The following is a 22,761-nucleotide window of genomic DNA, read 5'->3' on the forward strand; positions in this document are numbered from 1 at the left end:
GCCCCTTCCTAATTTGCCCGTGAGCTCAGCACATTCATGCTAGCCAGCAGGCCAATGCCTCAGTTTCTCTTGCCAGGCTTGTTAGGTTTTTCTGCCCCTTCCTCCTTAGGTCCCTATCTATCCTGCCTCCAAAGGGTTAAACAACAGTTCAAGGCAGGACACCTAGGAGGCCAAGTGGAAGCCCCAGAGAGCAAGCAAAGGCCAGAGGCTCACAGGCAGCAAGGAGGAGGCCCAGAGCTGGCCGCCGGGAGGGACCCCTCTGCTCTGCTCTGCACTCAGGTCATGTCGTGGCCCAGAGATTTCTTGCAGACCCACTGGTAGGTGGCATCACAGTATATGTCATTGCACATCTGCTGAGTCTGGACAGTCCTCTGTTTGCCCCTTCCCATTGTCCAGTTGTCCAGCTGGTCCCTGCTCAAAAACCTGGAAACAGAGGGACGTTATTCAGCTAGACACAGGCAGTGGCCCTTGTCCCTGCTGGGGCACATGGAGCTAAAGTGACACAGCTCCCCAGTCCCCTTGCAGCCCCAGAAAAGTGACAGAACTGTGATGCCCTGTGGGCCTGGGTCTGCTGAGGAAATCCTGAGTCACTGATGATCCAAGGATGGGGAGGGTGTCTGTGAAGTGTCAAGTTGGGGAAAGGAGAGGGTAGGGACCTTTCAGCTTCAACCCCAGAACTCGCACTCAGATCCCTTTCAGATAGGGCCCCTTGCAACAAGGCCTGAGCAGGTGTAGGAAGGGGGTGTTAAAGGAGAGAACAGGAGGACCCTCTGCAGCCCCAGGCCCTGTCCTGTCCTGACGTCCTCTGGAGGGGCCCAGGCAAGGCTCCGTGCCTCTGTGACACACACAGCACTAACACTTACTGGGCAAGGACACACACGCAACTTCAGCCAGGCGTGACGTGTGTGTCCAGCGGATGGACTCACCTTTGGCTCAAGGCAGCATTGAAAGGTGTCCCGTCCACCCAGCGCCAGGAGCCCTCCTGCCCCTGTCAGTGAGGCCAATCCCGTGGTGAGGGGCACTCGTGAACTTGGTCAGAAACATCTGTAGAGAGGAGGTAGTGGGTTGTCTGACTCTAGGTGTGAGGAGAAGCTTCTCCAAGATGTATGTAGAGGAGCCCAGGCTGTCCCCAACTGGTCGCAGGGCCATGAGGCCCACGTCCCTGCAGAGCTGGACCCCTCCCTGCTCCTTCCCTGGTGTGTCCAGGGTCTAAGCAGCTGCCAGGGCCCCTCGGGGAGGCCAAGCTTCCCATCACGTGACTGTCCCTACCTAGTCCCAGCCCTGGATACGAGGTGTGCTGTCCTGGGACAACATCTGGCCAGAGCTTCAGGATGCTTCACAAAGCATCATGGCCTTCTTCACACCCACAGAACAGTCACAGGAGAGCCCTGTGGGCTGGGCGGTCATGTCAACTGAAGTGACCAGAGCTAGTGAGGTCTTTTGTTAATAACCTTGACACATCCTGAGGCCAACCCCTACCAGATGGCCACCCTGGGTCTCGATGGCCTTGGTGCTCCTCAAATTGAATGTGAGTGCCTGGCCTTCCCAGGAAGCCTGGGTCTCCTGCTCATGTGCCCTCCACGGCCATGGGATTAATGGACAATAAAATTGAGATTGATCTGCACCCTGTGGACCAGGGGCATGTGGGGGGGGGCACCGGTGCCACTTGGATGCTGTGCAGTGGCCCGCTCTGCTGTCAGTGCAGAAATTCCCAGGCAAGCATGAGCAGATAACAGCAGAAAACAGTGCTGGAACGCGGGACTCGGCAGTTTTGCACAGGAAGCTCTGGGACATGTTGTTTTCTCTAGTCTTCTCAAAGTTGGGACAAAAGTGTACAAACAACATGAGCTGGGTGCTTCGGAAAGTGCAAAAGGTACTAGCAAACTCTATTCTCCGCTATTAGGAGAATCAACAGAACTTTATGAAGTTGTTGCAGAAAATCCAGGACATGTCAACAAATCTTGGTACCCAGGTGGTTGGTGATCAAGAAGACACTGAGTAAACCTTCAGAACTTGTTCAATGATGGACTGAAGCAGCATTTGAGAAATATGTAAAATCTATTTAGGAATGAAAATAAACTAATCTGAAGCAACTTAATCCAGAATAGCTATTTTCAATTGTGGTAGATAGAGATTTAAAATGGCAACTTTTTGCAATATCAATGGAAAAGCTACATGTTGCAGCTATACTATTGAAATAAACTTTGAAATAATTGCACATAAACACAATACAGGTTATTTTTTTCACAGCACCCTGTGACTTAGGCTACAATCTAGTTATTATATTCAGAATTCACAAAATGACCTGAAAATAAAAACTACTTCTAAAAATTATGTAATTCAAGGGTAACATTGTTTTCATAAGCCTTATATGATATTGTAACTATTGATTATCCTAGTAATAAAACTTTCAACTTTTTCATTTAAAAAAGTCAAGATTGTGGAAGTGGCTGTGGCTCAATCAGTTGAGCTTCCATCTACAATATGGGAGGCCCTGGGTTCGTGTGCCGGGGCCTCCTTGTGAAGGCAGGCTCGCCTGTACCTCACAGAGAGCTGCTGGCCTGCAAGCCCTAAGGAGAGCTGACTCAGCAAGGTGACACAGCAAAAAGGGAGGCAAGTAGAAACACAGAAAAGCACGCAGCAAATAGACACAGAGAGCAAACCACAAGCAAGCCTCAAGGGGGGGGGGGCAGGATATACTTTAAAATAAATGAATACAGAGACCCAGAAGTACACACAGCAAATGGACACAGAGAGCAGACGGCAAAGAAGCCTCAAGGGGGCGTGGGATAAATTTTAAAATGAATGATTACAGAGACACAGAAGAATGCACAGCAAATGGACACAGAGAGTAGACAGCAAGCAAGCCTCAAGGGGGCGGGGATAAAAAAAATTCAAGCCTGATGACTGGAGAGGAAGCCCAAAGGGACCTGAGGGGCTGAGGGAAAAGCATGCTCCCTCACGCTCTCAGGGTGCTGCCCCGCCACCCGCCTCTCCCTGCCCTGCTGCTGGCATCTGTCCACCTCCGGGAATCTCCCCACTCATTGAGGACAGTGGGGTTTGTTGTCCAGGTTTCCGCCTCCAGTGCAAGATGCTCAGAGGAATTCAATATTGTTCCCTGCCTGACAGGAGACATGAAGGTTATGGGCTGTGCCATCCCCTAGAGTAGGAAGGTTAAAACACCAAAGGCCCTTGTCACACACCACCCATGTCAGAACCACCCCAAGCCCCCAGCTCTGACCTGCTCTTCCTCAGAGGACACCGATGCCAGGTGAGCTCCTTGGGAAACACAGAACTGCACAGCCTCCTCCAAGACTTCTTAACATCAGAAAAGTAATACAAGCTCCCCCTGAAGAACTTCCAGCCTTGAAGGAGCAGCCAGACAAGCTGAGATGCAGCAGAGGTGGGAGGAGAGGGAACCAGGGGCTGATGGCAGATGTCCCAGTGCTGGCCTTCCTGAACCTGCCAGCGGCTGGCCATGAGGCCCACGTCCTTGAGGCTCAGTTCCCCAAGGGCAAGTGCTGCTGAGACCACGCCCCCATCCCACTACCGAATTCCCCAGGGAGCTGCAGCTCAAGATGCCTGGCTCAGTACTCCTGGGACACTCGGCTCTGCTACCCAGAAAAACTCTCTGCTGAGACATGTGTTTTGTGATCATGTCACTTTATTTCCCATCTCACTGCTGCCACCGTACAGTCCTCTCCATCTCAATTCGCACCATCTGTCTAGGAAGTTGTCCATCCATCCAGAGACTCCTTTACTTCTTTGACTTGATCTCCATCCACTCTGGCTGCCCACACCCAGGACTATCCCAGGACTTCCTCATCACCTGCTCTACCTGCCCTCACAGGTGTCACACACTAAGAGCTCATCCTGTCACCAGGAGCCCCAAGTCTCAGCTCTTTCCTCCCTCCTTGTCACCACATCCTGCTCTGTAACATCATCTCTACTGCAGCTATTTAAAATGGAGCCACAACACTCATTTCTTCATTCATATCTTCAACATTCATGCATTCATTGTTCGACATTCCTCAGCTTCTATGAGCCAGGGACTGTTATAAAAAGACCAATAAGACACGATTCATGTCCTCAAGGAATTTACAGTCTTGTGAAGTGAGAAAGATGTAAGAAGGGGATGGAAGATGCACTAATTAAACACCACGTGCAGGTTAGAATAGAGGCACAAAAGAGGGTTTGCCTATGTCACCTGGGCTGGGGGTGTTGCTTAGCAAGGGAATCTGGGATGAGATGTTCCTTGAGATGAGTCATAAAAAAAACTGAAGGGGTGGGGAATGGGGAATTAATACTTAATTGGTAGAGAGTTTCCATTTGGGGCCAAAAAAAGCTTCCAGCCAGAAAAGATGATGATGGTTGCACAATATTGGTGAATGTATATACAGAAAGAGATAAAATGGAAGATTTTATGTTATATACATGTTACCACAATAAAAAAATTTTAACAAAACAAAGAACTGTACAATACAAAGAGTGAACCCTACTCTAAACTATGGACTCTAGTTAATCATATGATTATAATAATATTGGTTCATCCATTGTAACAAATGTACCCACTAAGGGAGAACGTTAATCATGGGCAAAGCTCTGAACTTTCTGCAGGATTTTCCTGTAAACCTACAACTGCTTGAAAATTTAAAATTTTTAATCAGAAAATCACTTTTAAAAAATCAAAAAAAAAAAAACACTGAGGAAGATTTTCCAGGTGATCAGGTCAGGTCCAAGGAAAGCCTTCCAGACAGGGGAAGTGGCAGGTACAAAGGCAGGCAGGCATGAAACCACATGGCTGCAGCTGATGTGTGCAAAACCTGGGCTATGGCCCCCATGCAAGGGGTGGGAGAGGAGCCTGGAGAGGCTTCCAGCACTAGATCTTATGCACATAACAAGGAATTTGGACTTTTCCCTGTGAGCAATGGGAGGCCCTGAAGGGTTTTACCCAATGGCTCAGGTTTGCACTGTAAATATTTCAAAGTGATGTAATGTGAAGGCACAACAGGAAAAAAAGACCATGCCGTTTGGGCCAGAAACATCCATCAGAACCCAAATGCAAAGATCTCAGGAAGAGACAGACAGCATGGACCAGGCGTTCTCAAAGTGTGTTCCCTGGACCAGCAGCATCGCGCCTCCTGGGAACATGGCAGAAATGCCCCTTCTCAGGCCCAGCGCAGAACTGCTTTTTCTGAAATTGTTTCTGAAGAGTCTATATTTAACAAGGCCGCATGTGATTCTTATGCTCTCTGAGGCCTCAGAACCAGTCATCCAAACCCAACCCAATTAGGGCCCTCCAGCAGCCTCTTTTTATAAATAGTGTCACTGGTGCAGCCACACCCATTCATTTACACGTTGTCTTTGGATGCTTCAGCAGTGCAAGAGTGCGGTCACCCCTCAGGCTGAAGTGTGGTTTGCTGGCCTGGCGGGGGAGCAGCCGTGGCAGGCCAAGCCGCTGCCCCCATAATAGGGTGGCTGGTCGGACACACCGCCACCCCTGAAGGAAGCTCGGCATGGGCGCAGGGTGCCCTCGGGTCTCCCCTTCTCGGCAGCCATGCTTCCGCGGCCACCCCTCCTCCCAGATGGCGCCACCCGATGCCTTGTGGGGCGGCACCCTTCTTCTTCCTTCTCCCTGCGCAGGCACAGGGCAGAAAATTCCAGTCTGCCCTTTTCCCCTCCCCCGACAGCAGCAACAGCCAGGTGTGGACGGAAAAATCCAGCCCGCCCTTTTCCCCTCCCCCGACAGCAGCAACAGCCAGGCGTGGGCGGGAAACTCAAGTCTGCCCTCCACCCCAGCAACAGCAGCCACCAATCCCTAAACCCTGCCCCTTCCCCCAGCAACAGTGACAGCCAATCCCTAACCACCACCCCTCCCCCGTCCAGTACCGCCCACTGACCTTTCGCCGGCAACCAATCAGAACAGGGCGTGGCTTCGACCAATCAGCCTTCCCCAGCCCCTATAAAACTGTTGCCTCTCCCTCAGTAAAGTGGACTTGCGTGTTTACCTTGTCTCCGCGGTAGTTTGTCTGCCGTGCGCCCTCCAGTCCTGAGAGCCCCCGACAAGGGCCTGGCCTCCCTTGTCCCCAGTTCGTCGCCTGCTTCTCCAGGCGACCCCTTCGTCGCCTGCTTCTCCGGGCGACCCCTTCGTCGCCGGCTTCGCCGGGCGACCCCTTCAGCCGAACCGCGCAACCCCTTGTGAGACCGATCCCTCGTCTGCTGCCGGACCGACCCCTCGTCCCAAGTGGGACCGACCCTTCATCCCAAGCGGGACCGACCCCTCGTCCAGAGCTGGACCGACCCCTCGTCCACAGCCAGACCCCACCTCTACCGACTGAGCAAACCGTCGCATAAGAGGACAGCACTGAGGAGCCCTGACAGAGACTGTGGCCCAATGTCTCAATTTTATTATTTGGCCCTTTAAGGAAAAGTTAAAGTAATGATACTGCACCCTGACTGCCCATGTTTTAAAACTTCATGGTGCTCAGGCTAAATCCCAGACCAAAATCCATAAGATCTCTGTACATGAGTCCCAGGCATGTGCTTGGGTGACTCCAATGCACAGCCAGGATGGAGCACCTCTCAGTCCATACTAAAGCAGGAGGGCAGCAGGGGGGCTCGAGGAGAGGCAGGAAGGAGGAAAGACTTCCAGGCATTGGTCCGCATGGCCAGTGATTCCTTAGACTCGACTGGAAACAGGGGAAAGAGCAGGGGCTCGGCACTGCCTGCCAAGTCCCTCATTTGTCAGCCCCCATCTCTCCAGCAGCTTCTCCCAACCATCCCTTCTCTCCCCCAGCTCCCTACAGGCATCCTCCTCCTTAGCAAGTGACCTCCTATGCCACCCAGAAACAGATGTGGTTAACAGCAGCTCTCGCAGTCTCGTGTTCCACATCTGCACATGGACACCAACTTCCACACCTGCTCCCCTCCCAGCCTCAGAGATTCAAGTACCATCCCAGCCTCCTTCAAGGCCAGTCATGCAACGTGCATTTGACTCTCCTCCCTATCTTCAGCCTCCACCTCTTTGCTGTTCCCCTTCCTTGAACCTCAGGTGAAGCCTGTCTGAATCTGGAAACTCACTCTCAAGTTCACCAAAATATTAGCAAGTGGTTCTGATGGAAAGCAGGCAAATTTTCATGGCAATACTGATGCTTGTTTTCTCATCTTGCAATTTTTTAGTATTTGCCACACTGTCTATAATTAACAGATAGATGTTGTAATGGAGGAATAGATGATTTGATTTTTACTCCTCCCCCCTTCTCACCTTCCCTCTCAGCTATGTTCCTTGATAGACTCATACACCTGATCGATTCATGCCCAAGAACCATGATCTGCTTCCACTGAAATTTCATTCCAATGACTTATTAATTGCCTAGCCTCGGTGGATGCTTTTCGGTTCTTATTTTACATGGCCTCTCTGGTATGTGCCAGAACTGACCACTCCCATCTTGAAATTCTCTCCTCTTTTGGCTTTCCCACATGCACATCTCCCAATTCCCCTGTCCTCCGTTGGTTCACACACATGTCTTTCCCTTCTTGACCCCTGAAGCTTGATTCCTGTCCCCACCCTCAGCCCTCTTCTGTGTTTTGTCTCATGCAAACCCTCCACTCCGACCGCTGCAACCAGAACCCACATACCCGGGGCACACAAGCCTATGCCTGCAGCCCTGGACTCTCTCCTCAACTCCAGACAGCCTGCAGGTGACGTCCACTTGTATGTCCCCCAAAGCACCACAGCCAGCATGTCCAAATATTGCTGCTCCTCTTCCTCCTTTATTCCTCAGTTGGGGACCCCTCCGTTCAGTCACCCAAGTCAGAACCTCAGGGTTCTCCTTAAAACCCTTCAGGGGCTCCTCATTTTCTTTTTTTCTTTTATTGATTTTGTAAAAATATTACATTAAAAAAAATTATATGAGGTCCCATTCAACCCCACTACCCCCACCCCACCACTCCCCCCCCCCCACCAGCAACACTCACTCGCTTCATCATGACACATCCATTGCATTTGGTAAGTACATCTCTGGGCATCTCTGCACCTCATGTCAATGGTCCACATCATGGCCCATACTCTCCCACATTCCATTCAGTGGGCCCTGGGAGGATTTACAATGTCTGGTGATTGCCCCTGAAGCACCATCCAGGGCAACTCCAAGTTCCAAAGGCGCCTCAACATCTCATCTCTTCTTGCCATTCCCCATATCCATCAGGCACCATGTCCACTTTTCCCATTCCAATGCCACCTTTTCTCTTGGGCCTTGGATTGGTTGTATCTGTTGCACCTCTAAGTCAGGTGGAGGCTCAGATTCCACATGGATACTGGATGCAATCCTCCTGCTTTCAGTTGTAGGCACTCTAGGCTCCATGGTGTGGTGGTTGTCCTTGTTCAACTCCATCTTAGCTGAGTGAGGTGAGTCCAATAAATCAGATTGTAGGAGCTGGAGTCTGTTGACACTCAGGGCCTGGCTATCCTATTGTCAGTCCAGAGATTCAAATCCCCTAAATATATCTTAAACCCCAACACCAACAACAATTCCAGTAAAGTAGGATGAAAGTCTTATGAAAAGAGATCCCATCTGAGTCCAGTTCCATCACGCAGAAACACCAGTTCCAAAGAAGGGCCATCTGACATGGCAGTGAACCCTGTCTGCCAAGACCATAGAACCCGTGGGTCTCTTTAGCCCTCAAAGGAACCAACACCTGGGATTGCATCCACTCCATCTGTCTCCCAGACTCTGCTCAGCTGTGCACAAGGGCAATCCTTCTGACAGCCTCCAGATTCTTTTTTAGAGACTCATAGCCATATAAACTCATTTCTGCTTTCCATTTCCCCCTTACATTAGGTCAAACAGCATTTTAAAGTCATATTATTATATGTAGACAGGGATATTCTGCTGATCCACATTGAACCTTTAATTCAAGGTCATTTTCTAGTTCCATCTTCAGCTGGTATTTGGTAGTGATCCCTCGGTGCCAGGGAGGCTCATGCCCAGGTGTCATGTCCCACGCTGGGGGAAATGCACTGTATCTACATGCTGAGTTTGGCTTTGAGACTGGCCACATTTGAGTAACATGAAGGCTGTCAGGAGGAAATTCCCAGGCACAGTGCTGCTCTAGGCCTTGTTCTTATTTCAGGCATATAGGCTCACAAGCATAGTCATTAGTATCATGCTCTCCCTGTTGGACCCTCATTCCTTCCTGGTCCTTACCGTTGCACCTGGGGGATTGCCGCTGCTCCCCTAGGGACCATGACAGAGCACCTCCGGCCAGGAAGTCAGTACCCCTCCAGCTGTAGTTTTTAATTGTTGCCACTATGAGTATATCCAAACATTACCATGCACCCTCGACAGCTCCTCATTTTCTGGAGGATGAAAGCCAAGCCCATCAGAGGCCTTCCAATCTAGCCTGTGTCTCTCCAGCCCTGGCCACTCCTCTAGCCCAGGGTTTTTCAAATTGTAATAACTGACCCATTAGTGGGTCATAAATTTGGTTTATCAGTTTTGACAAGCTCTGCTCTTTTTTTTAAAGAATAGAATATAAAATGTCAGAGTGAGTTCATGCAGGAAAGGTTTTGCTTTTTGAACTTGCATAGATAGATTACATAGATGATTAGATAGAAAGATAATAGATTTCCTTCCCCCCTTCCACAAAAGATCCCTTCTCCCCCTTCTTTTTGCCTCCCCCCTCTTGGTTCCCAGTACTTGCTTCTAACTTAACATCTCTTCCACCAATCTATATGACTTTGCTTACAGGTCTGTCTCCATCTTGCATCTTGTAACCTTCTCAAGAGCAGGCATCATGTCTTATTCATCTTTAACCCTCTGACACATGGTAGATGTTCATGAAAGTTTGTCAGACACATGCTCGAATGCTGGCTACAAGGTTAAGTGTGTTACCCATGTTGATTCATTTGATCCTCCCTGTGAAGCCAATCCTATTGCCCCCATTTTGAAGGTGAAGTTCAGAGAAGGTAAGCAACTTGTTCAGGTTCACACTGTTTGTGATAGCTGGAAGTCACAAACAGGATGTCTGGCCCTACAAGTACACTCTGCCATTACCACATGCCTTCATCACAAAGATCTGGTTTGCAAAAGGAGATATTTTGTGGAGAGATTATAAGCCACCTGAGAGCAGGGACAAAGTTTCTCACATCTTCTGTGCTACCGCCTGCGCACAGAGGAACAGCGTTTATTGGATTTGTCCTCTCTCCACCACCCTTGCTCTTTCCCAGAGGGGACACATGCTTGAGGCTAAATGGGCAGAAACATCCCAGCAACTCTACCCTCCCCAGGGTGGACCCTCCCTACCACTTACTTTGGGTCCTTTGTAGCTGCTCCTGTGAAGCAAAGGCTGCGTGGAGGGTCTCCAGGCTGCTCCGCTGCTCCTGGATTTTCATGCTTAGTGAGTTGGTATTGCTCACATTAACTTTTAGCCTCTGGATCTCAGCCTGTGCCTCCTGCAGTCTGTTTTCTCACATGTGGGTCTGGGAATTTAAGGCAGCACCCTTCATTCCTTGTGTTAGGGTCTCTACCTCCCCTGGCATTTTCCAATACTGCTCTTATTCCTGGGAGCTCAACTTTTGTCTGCTCCATCCCGCCCTTTGTCATTTGGGTCTGGGAAATGGCAGTTTCCAAATCTTTTTTAACAACTGAATCACTTCACCAGCCCTGTCTAACCGACCTCTTAATAACTGGATCTCAAAAGTGCTGTTGTCTACACTGCCTTTTATAAAGTGCTGGGTCTGGGAATTGAAAGCACTTCCATTTCCCAGGCCTCCCCAGAGCCTCTGGATCTCAGCATTGGGCCCTTCCAAACTGCTGCTTAAAACCTGGTGCTGGGTCCTTAAAACACTGACCTTCTCCAGGTTGCCTTTCGAAAGGTAGGTCTGAACACTGGCATTCTGCAAACTCATATTTGCAAAGTGTAAACCTGCCTTTAACACCTGAATTTCAGCATTGGCATTTTCTAGGCCTCGGCTTCACATGTGGGGTACAACCCTGGTGTTTTCTGAACTGCTTTGTAAGAAATCTTGGGTCTGGGAATTCAATGGGTTTGCATTCTCCAGCGCTCTCTTTAGGCACTGTATCTCAGCATCAGACCCCTCCAAGGAATTCCTTAACATCTGGGTCTGGATATGGCAGGTGCCAGCATCTTCTAGAACTCCTTTGACTATCCGGATGTCAGCACTGGTGTTTTCCATGAGGCTGCTGAGCGTCTGGATCTGAGAACAGACATTGTTCACCTTGTACTTCGGCATCTGCATCTCCACAGCCCAGGTGCTAGAATGCTCTTTAAACAGCTGGAGAGCTTCTTTATCTTGGCCACTGGGCCAAAATGTTGGGAATCTTCAGGGGAGGAAATGCAGAGGTCGGGCAAAGAGGCCCATTTCATGGGGAAGCATAGAGATCAACAAGCGTGTTCTAAAGATTTCCATGGGGAGATGCCTACACCATGGCCCTGAGAGCACCCCCAGTGGCCTGCCGCCTCCCTGACCCTGGACCAAGCAATAGCCAAAGACCTAATTAGCCATCACACCTGAACTAATGGAACCAAAGAATTGAAATTCTTGCTTACTGTAAACTAGCTACCCACACACACCGAAAGTCATGCTGGTGAGACTTGGATTCTTTTGCTGTGGTAACTGAACTTGAAAATAACTCATTATGTAACTTAGAGCTGTTGAAGTTTAATTGCACAGAAATTTCACCATTAGAAGAGTCATAGAGAAAAAGAAGATGTGAATAAGGCCCATTTTTAGTCCTGAGCTATATTTGTACAACAACCATTGAGCCTCTTGACCTATCATTGTTACTCCTGAAAACCATGTAAACAACAAACAAATTTTCTGATTACAAATTCAGGGGTGAAAAACAACAGGAACAAAATGGGTGCTCCTGGCAGAAGGCCCCTGTTCAATCCACAGTGCTATGATGGAGGTGTGCCACACCTTCAGGTCACCCGGGGCCTCTGAGCTGAAATCGCCTCTGAAAGGGCTGGACACCCCTACAGAAAATGGAGGACAAGAGTCCCGTCAGAGCAATTTGGGGATATGAGAGCCCTGAGTGAGAGATCTTGGCCACCAGGGCCATTCAAGGAAACTGCAGCCCTTTCCTCTGCAGGGTCTTTCCCAGCAAGGCCACCTGCCACTGCCCCTGGTCTTGCCATCACCCGTGGCTCTCCTCATGAGCAAGGACTCAATTTCACACATCCATGGTCACCTCCTGGTTCCATCCACCCTCAGGACCCTTGCCCTATTCCTCAAGACCTGGCTAGGGGAAGTGGGAGACCACCTGGCCTTTGCAGGTGTGAGAAGAACAGAAAGGAAGTCCAGGTTGATCTTCAACAAAGAAGCAAAGGCAATTCAGTGGAGAAAGCATAATCCTTTCAACAGATGGCCCTGGAACAATTGAATAGTAATATGCAACAAATAAAAATGAACTTCAGTGAAGCAGCCTTGGCCCAACAGATAGGGTGACCAACTACCACACAGGAGGTCTGTGGTTCAAACCCTGGGCCCCCTTGACCCGTGTGGAGCTGGCACATGCACAGTGCTCATGCGCACAAGGAGTGCCGTGCCATGCAGAGGAGCTCCAAGCTCAAGGAGTGTGCCCTGTAAGGAGAGCCACCCAGCATGAAAGAAAGTGCAGCCTGCCCTGGAGTGGCACTGCAACAAGGAGACCTGACACAAGAAGATGACACAAGAAAAAGAAACACAGATTCTCGGTACCACTGATAAGGATAGAAGTAGTCTCAGAAGAACATGCAGTGAATGGACACAGAGAACAGACAACTGGGGGGAGAGGAATAAATAAATAAAATAAATAAATCTTTTTTAAAAAACGTGAACTTCACACCTCACACCTTTACACAAACAATAACTCAAAATGAATGATTGACCTAAACTTTAAAATTTCTGGAAGAAAATGGGAGAATATCTTAATGACCTTGAGTAAGGCAAGCAGACAGAGAGAAGGTATTTGCAAATCACACATTTGATAAAGGACTTGTATCTAGAATACATAAAGAATTCTCAATATTCAGCAAGAAGACAAACTCATTTTTTAACTAGACAGAGCAGATTTGAAATAAAAATCTGGAAACAACCCAAATCCCATCAACAGCTAAGTGGGTAAGTCGTGGCGTAGCCATAAAATGGAACACAGCTCAGCAATAAAAAGGAATGTACTACTGTGCACGCCACGGCAAGGGTGAAACTCAGGATAATTATGCTGAGTGGAAGAAGCCAGAGGAGAAAAGAAGAGTATGTCCAGTCAATCCCTTATATGTCTATAAGGAGAAAATGCAAACTAATCCACAGAGACAGAAAGTAGAGCCGCAGTTGCCTGGGGAGGATGAAAAATGGAGTAGAGGGATTACAAAGGGTTAAAAACTTGGGTTCAGGTAGGGCAGGTGGTGAATGTGTTCAGCATCTTGACTGTGGTGATGGTTTCATGGGTGTACACGTATCAAAACAGGTTGTGCACTTTATGTGCACTTTGTGATGCTCATTACACTCAATATACCTACACTGAAAAAAAAAGGATTATGCCCTCCTCTAAAGAGTTCAGACCCATTGAGGGCCTGGGGATGGCAGGGGAGAGGCTTGTCCTGGGTCCTGGGCCTCCCGACACCGGCTCCCTTCCCGCCCTCCCTCCCTCCACTGTGGCTACTCACTATCTGGTTCCACAGGTGGCGGCCAGGTGGTGTCTCCCAGGTGGAACTGAAACTCCTGGAATGAGGAATCTGCCCGAGGTTGTTGAACTGAAAGACCCCACTCCTGGGTCAACACCACCTCTCACCTGAGGCCTGGGGACAGGTGCACACACCCCCTAGCGGTTGGATTCCAGAAGGAGGGAGTTGGCTCCAAGCCCCTCTCAGGGTCTTCCCTCATGAGCTTTGGTTCTGGAGAGGAGCCTCCCCCCTTGGATGGTGGCCTCTGTCTGCTCCCAGGAAGCATCTGGCCCAGACCTGGGCCTGGAGGTGGAGTGACCCTCCGGGTGCATTCGGGGTCCCTAGAGGGCTTTGTGCAGGACGAGGAGGAAGAGCCATTGGGGTTCAGATGCGCGAGGGGCTCGCCCACAACAAGGAGAGCCACGAGAGGGGAGAGCACGGCCACCACCGCCAACACCAGCGTGGCCATAACTTGCCTCCTCATCTTGGGGCCACAGAAACCACTGCCACGGGGGCCATCCCTGTGGGAGAAGCCAGTGTCCAGGACGAGCGTGTGCTCCGTGCTCCTGCCCCCTCAGTCTCCCTGTCTGTCCTGTGGGTGAGAACTACGGCCGTGCTTATCACACAGGGATTCTGGAGAAGAAAAAGGAGCACCTGAGATGAGAGTGTCACCTGGGGCATTGTGGCATCACACAGCCAGGTAGTCCAGCTGGGACCACATCACCCAGAAATGGAGGAGGCTGGCGGGGGTGGGGGGACCCACAGAAGAGGAGTTCTGCAAGCCTGTCGGAAGGAAGGATGGAGCAAACAAACAAACAGGACAAAGCTGCTTCATGGGTCCTGCCCACAGCAAGCTCACACCCTGTGGGGCTCCCACCACCCCCACACCGGGCACGGGGTCCCTGCATCCTGAGAAAGGGCTTCTGCCTCAGAGTGTCAGTCCTAGGGCCTACCTGTTGGAGGTCACAATGTCCCCTGGGCTGTGAGATGGGCCGGGCCTGCAGCTCCAGCTTCAGAATAAAGCGTGTTCAGGGAAACCCGCTAAGGGTGGAGAGTGAGCGAGTCCCAGGACCCTGAGGTGTGCAGCTGCGATTTAAAACCAGGTCCATCAAGTTTAAGGTTCACCCCCTTCCTCTAACCAGGCTGTCATCCCCAAGGGAATGGGTCTGGGGATTGGGTGTGTGCTCCAGGTTCCTCGGCCTGACCCTGTTTATTCTTCAGGCCAGAAGAGCAACAAGCCAAGCTCTGGCCTGCCAGGGAGGGGCTCAGAGAAATGGCAGCAGGCTGGGGACACCCCAAACCAATGGACAGGCTTGTGAAGCTCATGTCTACAGCCCTTTTATCTGGCTGGCGAATCTAAGCAGGCATATTCTAAAGAGCAATAGTTCCTTCCACTGGCAGAGACTTTCAGGGCAAAAGGAGCAGCAAAACTCAGCACTGTGGGTGAACCAGGGGGTACGCCTACATCGTCCCTTGACCATCCCCCACCCACTGGGGAGGGCACCCACTGCACTGTAGCAGGGAAGCACTAGGAAGTCTTTGTTAAAAACTCCAAGTCAACTACACCAGGATGGAAAACCCCCTCCCCCATTCACTAGCTTTATAAAGCCTGTAGGGTATTTAATCACTCAGCCTCAGGTTGTTTATCTGCAAAGTGGAGGACACCAACCTTGTAGCTTTTTCTGGTGAACAATGTAACCGACAGGTAAAAATACCTCACCAAGCATCCAACACTTAAAAGTCATCAGTAAATGGTACCGATGACTAAAACTGAGACACCCTTGTCTGCTCAGGCACTGTGCCAACAACCCTTCAAGCTTTTCTAGCTGAGCTAATGTTTTACTGGCCAAAGAATCTGTAGTTGATGACACTTGAAATGTAGCATGAGGTGCCTCATTTTTTTTGTCAGACAGGCCGGAGGCCCTGGGCTACCAGCACCTCATTTCTCTGGAGTGTGACACCTCACCACCCTCTTTCCCAGCTTTAAAGTCCTGGAACTCTGATGACCTTGTCCCTGGAGGACACAGGCCCTAGAGGAACTGGCTACCTGTGGACACCACCTAGGATTTGCTTTGACACCGAATTGTGGAGGAAAAGGTGGAAGGGGGCGTCCTTTGCGACCTGAGCACTGGACAGCACACAAGGCCGGGAAACTGAGGCTCAATTTACAGTGCACTAATGAGCTCTTTAAAAGCATCTGGGGGTGGGAGACATTTTTGCAGCTGTCGGGAGCCTCAGCCTTCCCCGGAGGGGACCCGGTTCCCGCCAAAGCCCAGGCGATGAGGAGCCCACTCGCGGGGCGCAGAAAAAGCAGCCGGCTATGGTAAGGGCACCAAAGCCACCGTCACTCCCCCGCCGACCAGGCGCACGAGGGGGACCTCAGGAGGTCCAAAGCCGCAGCGAGCGAGGCCGCCCAGGGAGGCTGAGAGGGCAGGGCCCGCCCGCCCGCGGGAAGGGGTCGGAGGCGGCGGAGCAGCGACGGCCCTGGACTCCCGCGCTCCTTGGCCTTGGCCCCGCGCCCCGCTCCAGCGCCAACTGCACGTTCTGGGTCGCCGAGTAGTCGCCGAGGGCAGACGCCTGAGCCGGCAGATGGCAGCCAGCTGGGCAGCGGCCCGAACTGCTCCCGCAGCACGTCCTGCAGCACCTCGGCCTCCGGGGCGTCCAGGAAGGCGGCGGCGCCGGGCTGGGCCCTGACGGCTCAGGCGCAGCGTCCATGGCTGAGCGCGAGGCCGGGCCCGCCCCCCACAGCCCCTGCCCTGCTGGGCAGAGGAGAGGCCGGGCTCGGGGAAAATTGGGCCGCCAGGGTTAAAGGCAGGAATCGGCTTTTAACTAGCTCCAGCGGTGATTACCAGGAGCCTTGACTAACAGCACTGGTTCCCGAACTTGACTGCACCTGCCATCCCCTGGCCTGGGGGGGGGGGGGCGGAGGGAGGCAAGTCGGTAATAGACGATTCCAGCCCTATTTCTACATGTGTATTCAAAAAGACACCTGTACATATCCATAAATTCACATGCACATACACGTATGCATAGACACAAATTGACTGCACATGCAACTTTTACAAAATCCATTTTCAAATAAATGTTGTAGAAAAGGTGAAAGAATAATAACAAAGAGCTCCTGCCTCCACTTCTCTCTACTATTTAATCACATTTGCTCCATCACCCTTTTCTATGAATAGTCCCATTTTCATTATTATTTTTTGGACTATTTAAGTTGCAGAAATGATGTTCCAACAGAGAGGGAGGAAGGAAGAAGAAGAAGAAATTCCCATTTTGTGAAACTATGCTGATTCCAGAAATTCCTGGGCCCATTCTGATATGATACAAATTGGAGAAGGGAAAGTGCTCTCTCACAATAGATGCCACCAATTTGGCCACCATCAGGGAGTCAACAATGGACACCAAGGAGTTACTCCTCACGAAATAGTTCTCAATGACAAAAGGAAAACTAGTCAGTTTAGGGTGAAACCACCTGGCAGGCACCCCTTTGACCAGGTGATCAAGGTTAGCATCAGCAGTGGGGGCACAGGTAACATCATGCACCTCCTGATGAGATGCACGGAGAAAAGCTGAGCTCCGTTTCTATGGGATCCGTGCCAAGTATGCCTGACCTAAGTCTCAACATGAGGAAACACTGGGCAGATTCAGCCTACAGAATGCTTGTGTGCTTACACGTATACACTTATATCTACATCGATGTGTGTGCGTATCTCATGCATGTGTTTATTTTTAAAGCCATGAGTGCACATTAATATTTCCAGTTCCAACCCAACACCTCAGATTTCTCTCTAGTCTTTCCCCTTTCCTCAATGTTAATTCCCTTCTCCAACAGTGAGAATCCTGACCCACATTATCCTCAATATATTGATTTATTTGCCCACTCGCTGTGCATAGCCAATTTCCTAAGCACACCAGCCACTCCCTTGGCTCCCTGCCATCTGCTTGGCCCCACCTCCTCCCCAGCTCCCAGCCATACCACTCTCTAAGGGAAGGGCAAAGGAAAAAGAAGAGGACACACCAAATTGTAAACCATGGTTCCCGAGCAGTGAGTCTGGGAGTGACATATGATCTGTGCATCACATCTTTTAGATTGTTTGCATTTTTCACAGTAAACATCAGTCACTTTTATTAAAAAAAGGATTTTTTTAAGAAAAACTAGTTTTTAGACCTTGGTAATTTGATGTTATCTTCTGGTAGGCAGATAGAAGGCAGGAAGAACCATTTGTGTAGGAATGAAGCTTAAAATGGAGATAGTTCACCTATTCACTTAGTTTTCCTTAAGAACAGCAAAAATATCATTTTTCTATTTTATTGCCAAATTCTTGAGTGGGCAAGAAGTGTACATCAGGAGTCCAGTGTGAGAGCCCCAGACTTTACTCCTTCTTCTTTTCTGTTTTTAAGATTTATGTATTTATTTCTCCCGTCCCCCATTGTTTTTGCAGTCACTATCTGCTTTCTGTGTGCATTGGGTGTGTGTTCTTCTGTGTCTGCTTGTCTTCTCTTTAGGCGGCACTGGGAACCAATCCTGGGACAGTCCAGAATGGGAGAGGGTTGCTAAATCTCTTGTACCACCTCAGCTCCCTGTTCTGCTGCATCTTTTATTATCTCTCTTCTGTGTCTCTTTTTCTTGCATCATCTTGCTTGCATCAGCTCTCCTGGTGGGCCTGCTTTCCTACATGGGCCAGCACTCTGGTCGTGCCAGCTCACCACATGAATCAGCTTGCCATCAGCACGAGACCCGAGGAATGGATCCCTGGACCTCCTATATGATAGACGGGCACCCAATTGCGTGAGCCACATCCTTCCCTTTATTCCTTCTTCCTCCTGAAGCAACCTCAGCTCTAACTGTCTGGCCTCTCATGTGTTAGCCATCTGTTCTGAAGGAAAGCTATCATAAACCCATGTGAGCTAACATGTTAAACCTGAGAGTGATTTGGTGTTGATACCTTGACACCACATAGCATTTAGCTGACACAAATTTTCATCTGTGTCAATCTCATTGGTTCCTCATAACCCTGTGTTAAAGGCAGAAGAAGTATAGTTACTCCAAATATATTCATTCACTCAAATATATTCCTTGATGACTCATATGACATTGTGTTAGCACCTGGGACAAAAAGGACTATTAACTTACTCCTGAAGATTTGACATCTGAGAGAGCCCACTCTCTAACTGATAATAACCCTCTGATATGATGCAAGCTTCTAGTGACGTGAACAAGGAAAGAAGGGACTGATATGCTTTGTGATTAAAAAGAGGTATCATTCAAAATCGACGGTGGGTAAGAACTCAGACACAGGAGTCTGACACTAGCCATGTGACCTTGGGCAAGTCACATACTCTCACTGAGCCTCAACTTCCTCTTCTGAAAAATATAACCTACTCCACAGAAATTTGTGGGACAATGAACGAGAAAGAATGAATATCTCATGCTTGCAGTGAAACATGTGGAATCAAGAACCTGCTTATTCAGGCAAAATCTTTCACTTTTTTTGCCATAAATACCTGCCCCCATAATATGTATTTGTTGAGTAAATGAATGAAAGAGTGATTAGGTAGATGAGTGAATTAGACATACCTATAGAATACTGGTGGATAAGTATCCTCTTCGAGACTGACGATATCACTTGGTTGAGGTACACAGCTCCTATTCCAGTTGCACTCACCTCGCACTGATCTAATGGCCTACCAAGGCTTTTCTCCTCTCTAGACTGCCTGATGTACCTGAGCACCTCTGCACCTCAGAATACATTGCTTTCACTAGGTTTGCTCCTGCCTCCAGCCCTCCCTTTTGGATCCACATTTATGCCATCCTCAACTACTGCCATTTTATTCTCTGAGTCCTAACTTCCTTGCTGTCGAGTTAAATGCCAGCTTGCTAGAGTCAGTCCTTGGGATAAGGATGGGACCGCACAGCTATGTCAGTGTATGGTGCTGTTGCAGAGAAGGAAGGGCTGCCTAGTTGGCTGATGGTACAGGTGCCGGGTGTCTGAGCAAAGGGGACAAGGGTGGGAAGCTGTGGCCTAAACTTTTACCTATTTCTTATTGGACAGAGTTGCTCTGTTTCAAAAAGCAGGGTGTCCACTTGTTCCACATCATGCTTCTCAGGCCTGCTCCTGGGGTATGGTAGGTAGGGGTACACCTTCTCCAGCAATGGAGTCACTCCTGTGTGAGTTTCCACTGCGGCTGCCAGCTGTGTCTTTTCCTCTCTCTTCCTAGCTACTTGAGAGGGAAATGAGAAGACCTCGAAGCAGGTGCCATTTTAAACAGAGTGCCCCTGGTAGGCACTTTCCATGAGACATTTTTTTTCCTCTTAAAGCTAAAAAAGGGAGAGTTATGCAGGCAGCAAGAAGTAACACCCGGCCTCTCCGGGGGTGAGATGCACTGGGATTTGGCACATGGTAGGCACTAAAAAATGTTGTCATTGCCATTATTTCTCCTGCCAGATGGGCCTGTGGACAGCTAAAGGAAGGTCAGGCCTGCTCCCCTTACTCAGGAACAAATAACTGGCACTCCTCACACCTCCCAACTCTCTACCCAGAAGGAGGACTCGTGCTCTGGGTAGAGGTTTCCCTCAGGTCAGAGTAGCAGAAGCTTTGAACAATTGGGGAACTGAACACCTGGATTTGGAGAAATTGGATTTTGGTGATTTAGTTTTGTATTTCTGTTTCCCTTAGGCCTTCAATAACTGTGGCCTCTAATCAGTCAGAGTGAACATCATCTCAAATCCCTCAAGACTGAGAAATGGAGAAACAGATGTGCCTCAACCAATTGGGCTCCCATCTACCATATAGGAGGTCCTGGGTTCAATGCCCAGGGCCTCCTGGTGAAGGAAAGCTGGCCCTGTGGAGTGCCGGCCCATGTGGGATTGTGGCCCCACGCAGGAGTGCCAGCTGACATGCAGAGCTGATGCAGCAAGATGATGCAAGAAGAGACAGAGAGGACAGAAAATAAGAAGATGAAGCAGAATAGTGACATGAGGTGGCACAAGAGAGTAAACAGCTCTCTCCCACTCCAGAAGGTCACAGAGCCACAAAACGAGAACCCAAGCAGATGCAGAAAACTCATAGCAAATGGACACACAGCGTAGACAATGGGGGGGAGGGGGACAGATGGGGGCTGAGGAGAGAAATAAAAATAAATATTTTAAAAAAATCAATTAAAAAAAATACTGAGTAATGAACAAAAAGGGGTGATGGGGGAACCACTGACTAAACCAGATGTACTGTTATTGCAGCTATCTTGTGTAAACTGAGTAATTTTTCACAGTTACATAAAAACAAATTCAACATTCAATCCTAATTTTAAAAATACACCCTTGTTGATTTGGAACTGAAGGGAATTTTCTTTACTTTATAAGGGGTAATTATCCAAAATCAACAACAAGCAATAAACAATAGTGCAAAACTAGAAACAGTCACATTAGTGGAAGGAAGGAGACAGGAAGGTCTGCTATCACTCCTTCCAGGCAAACCTGTTCTGGAAGCTTTACCAGTGCAACAACAAAAGGAAAAGGAAAAGGTCTAAATTCTGGAAAAGAACAATCATGGTTATCATTATTGGCATAGAATTTCATTTACACAGAAAACTCAATGCAATTAACTAGAAACAAATATGAGAATGAATAAGAATTATGATGTCTATATTGGTTAAAGAGGCTACATATGAGATAGACAAAATTCAATGCCATTCCCTAGTATCCTAATATCTTATTAGAAAATATCATGAACTTCCAGTTAAAAGGGCTAGATTAAATATATACATTCATAGCCGCTTCCTCCCAGAAAAAATGATAATGGCAGTAAAGGAATAAAGAAGAGAATACCCCATAATGATGAAGACAATGGAAGAGGAATTAACAGAAGACAAGAAATGGCAACAAAAGTTTGGAGGCTAGCAATGGGTAAATGAATGGTAAGTGATTTAGCAGTAATGGGGGGAGTGAGTAGAAAGTGGGACAATCCATGCTATAGAACACTGGCAAGCTCACAACTCACAAGTATCCATTACCTCTAAAGGCAGGGTAGGCTGAAAACAGGAAAACTGTTTATAAGAGTTTTATGGAGAGCATTGAGACATACCCATTCACTCCTCTACCTCCCGTAACCAGGCTTTAGCCCCTTACAGAAGAGAAAGGAGGTTTATACCAGGAGAGGTTTGCACAGCCAGGCTGAAAGCAGAGGGATTCAGGAGACATCTCTATAACAAATGGTAAAATGCCACGTCTCCTTACCCCACTAGGCCAGTAGAAGACTGGCAGCTGAGCTTCTATCTTTCTAGCAAAAGACTGGAGGACTCCTTTGTGATGAAACTGACAGGCTTGAGAGGAACGAGAAAGGATGACATGTAGGAAGGTTCCAGCCAGCCACCTGTGGCCCTTCAGTGAAATTCAGCGATCACTAAGACCTGGCCAAAAACAGAGCTAGAAATTTTTGAAAAAGCCAAAGGGGCTTGCCCAAGGTGATAACAAAGCATAAAGATATAACAATGAAAACAATGTGGTTCCAATAAAGGAAAAGTGAGCTCAGTGAAATGCAGTCAAGAATCCAGAAACAAGCTCGTACATTTCATGATAGATAGAGTTGGTGTTGGAGAAAAACAGTGCTCACTGGGACACGGAGTCTGATATGACCACAGGCAGAGAATTTATTGAGGAGCTCTCCCATTGGAGGGGGTCTGAAGAACAGACTTCAGCCCCAAAACCATCATGGAGGGGTCTGAAGAGAGACTTCAGCACACTCCTGGAAGGGGGAGAATTGAATTTTTGAATTGATACACAACTTTCCTAGGTGGGGAAATGATGGTCAGTGGGAGAGGGTTGAGGGACCCAGTGAGGTGCAGGGGCCAATGGGGAGCCCTAGAGGTGAAAAATTTCCCTTGTATGGCTAGAGGGTAGTGGGATAGGGAGTTAGGCTTTCTTGGAAAGCTGGAGGACTGGCTGTTTCTTAGATCTGTAGGGAGTAAAGGGTTCTTTATCTCCCTTTGACATGCAGACACTGGAGGTTTTCATCTCCCTCTGATATGCACATACCCAAGATCTCTGTCTCCCTTACTCCTGCCTCTACCTGGTTTCTTTGTTTAAACTGCAGG

The 22,761-nt window shown here is 49.0% G+C and overlaps 1 pseudogene; it reads right to left on the reverse strand.

Annotated features, from left to right (window-relative positions):
* Positions 1 to 275: 275 nt before the first annotated feature.
* On the reverse strand, positions 276 to 14,152 carry LOC131273757 (C-type lectin domain family 4 member F-like; annotated as a pseudogene).
* Positions 14,153 to 22,761: the final 8,609 nt, after the last annotated feature.

The sequence above is a fragment of the Dasypus novemcinctus genome, chromosome 17, assembly GCF_030445035.2.
Source record: "Dasypus novemcinctus isolate mDasNov1 chromosome 17, mDasNov1.1.hap2, whole genome shotgun sequence".
NCBI classification, from domain to species: domain Eukaryota; kingdom Metazoa; phylum Chordata; class Mammalia; order Cingulata; family Dasypodidae; genus Dasypus; species Dasypus novemcinctus.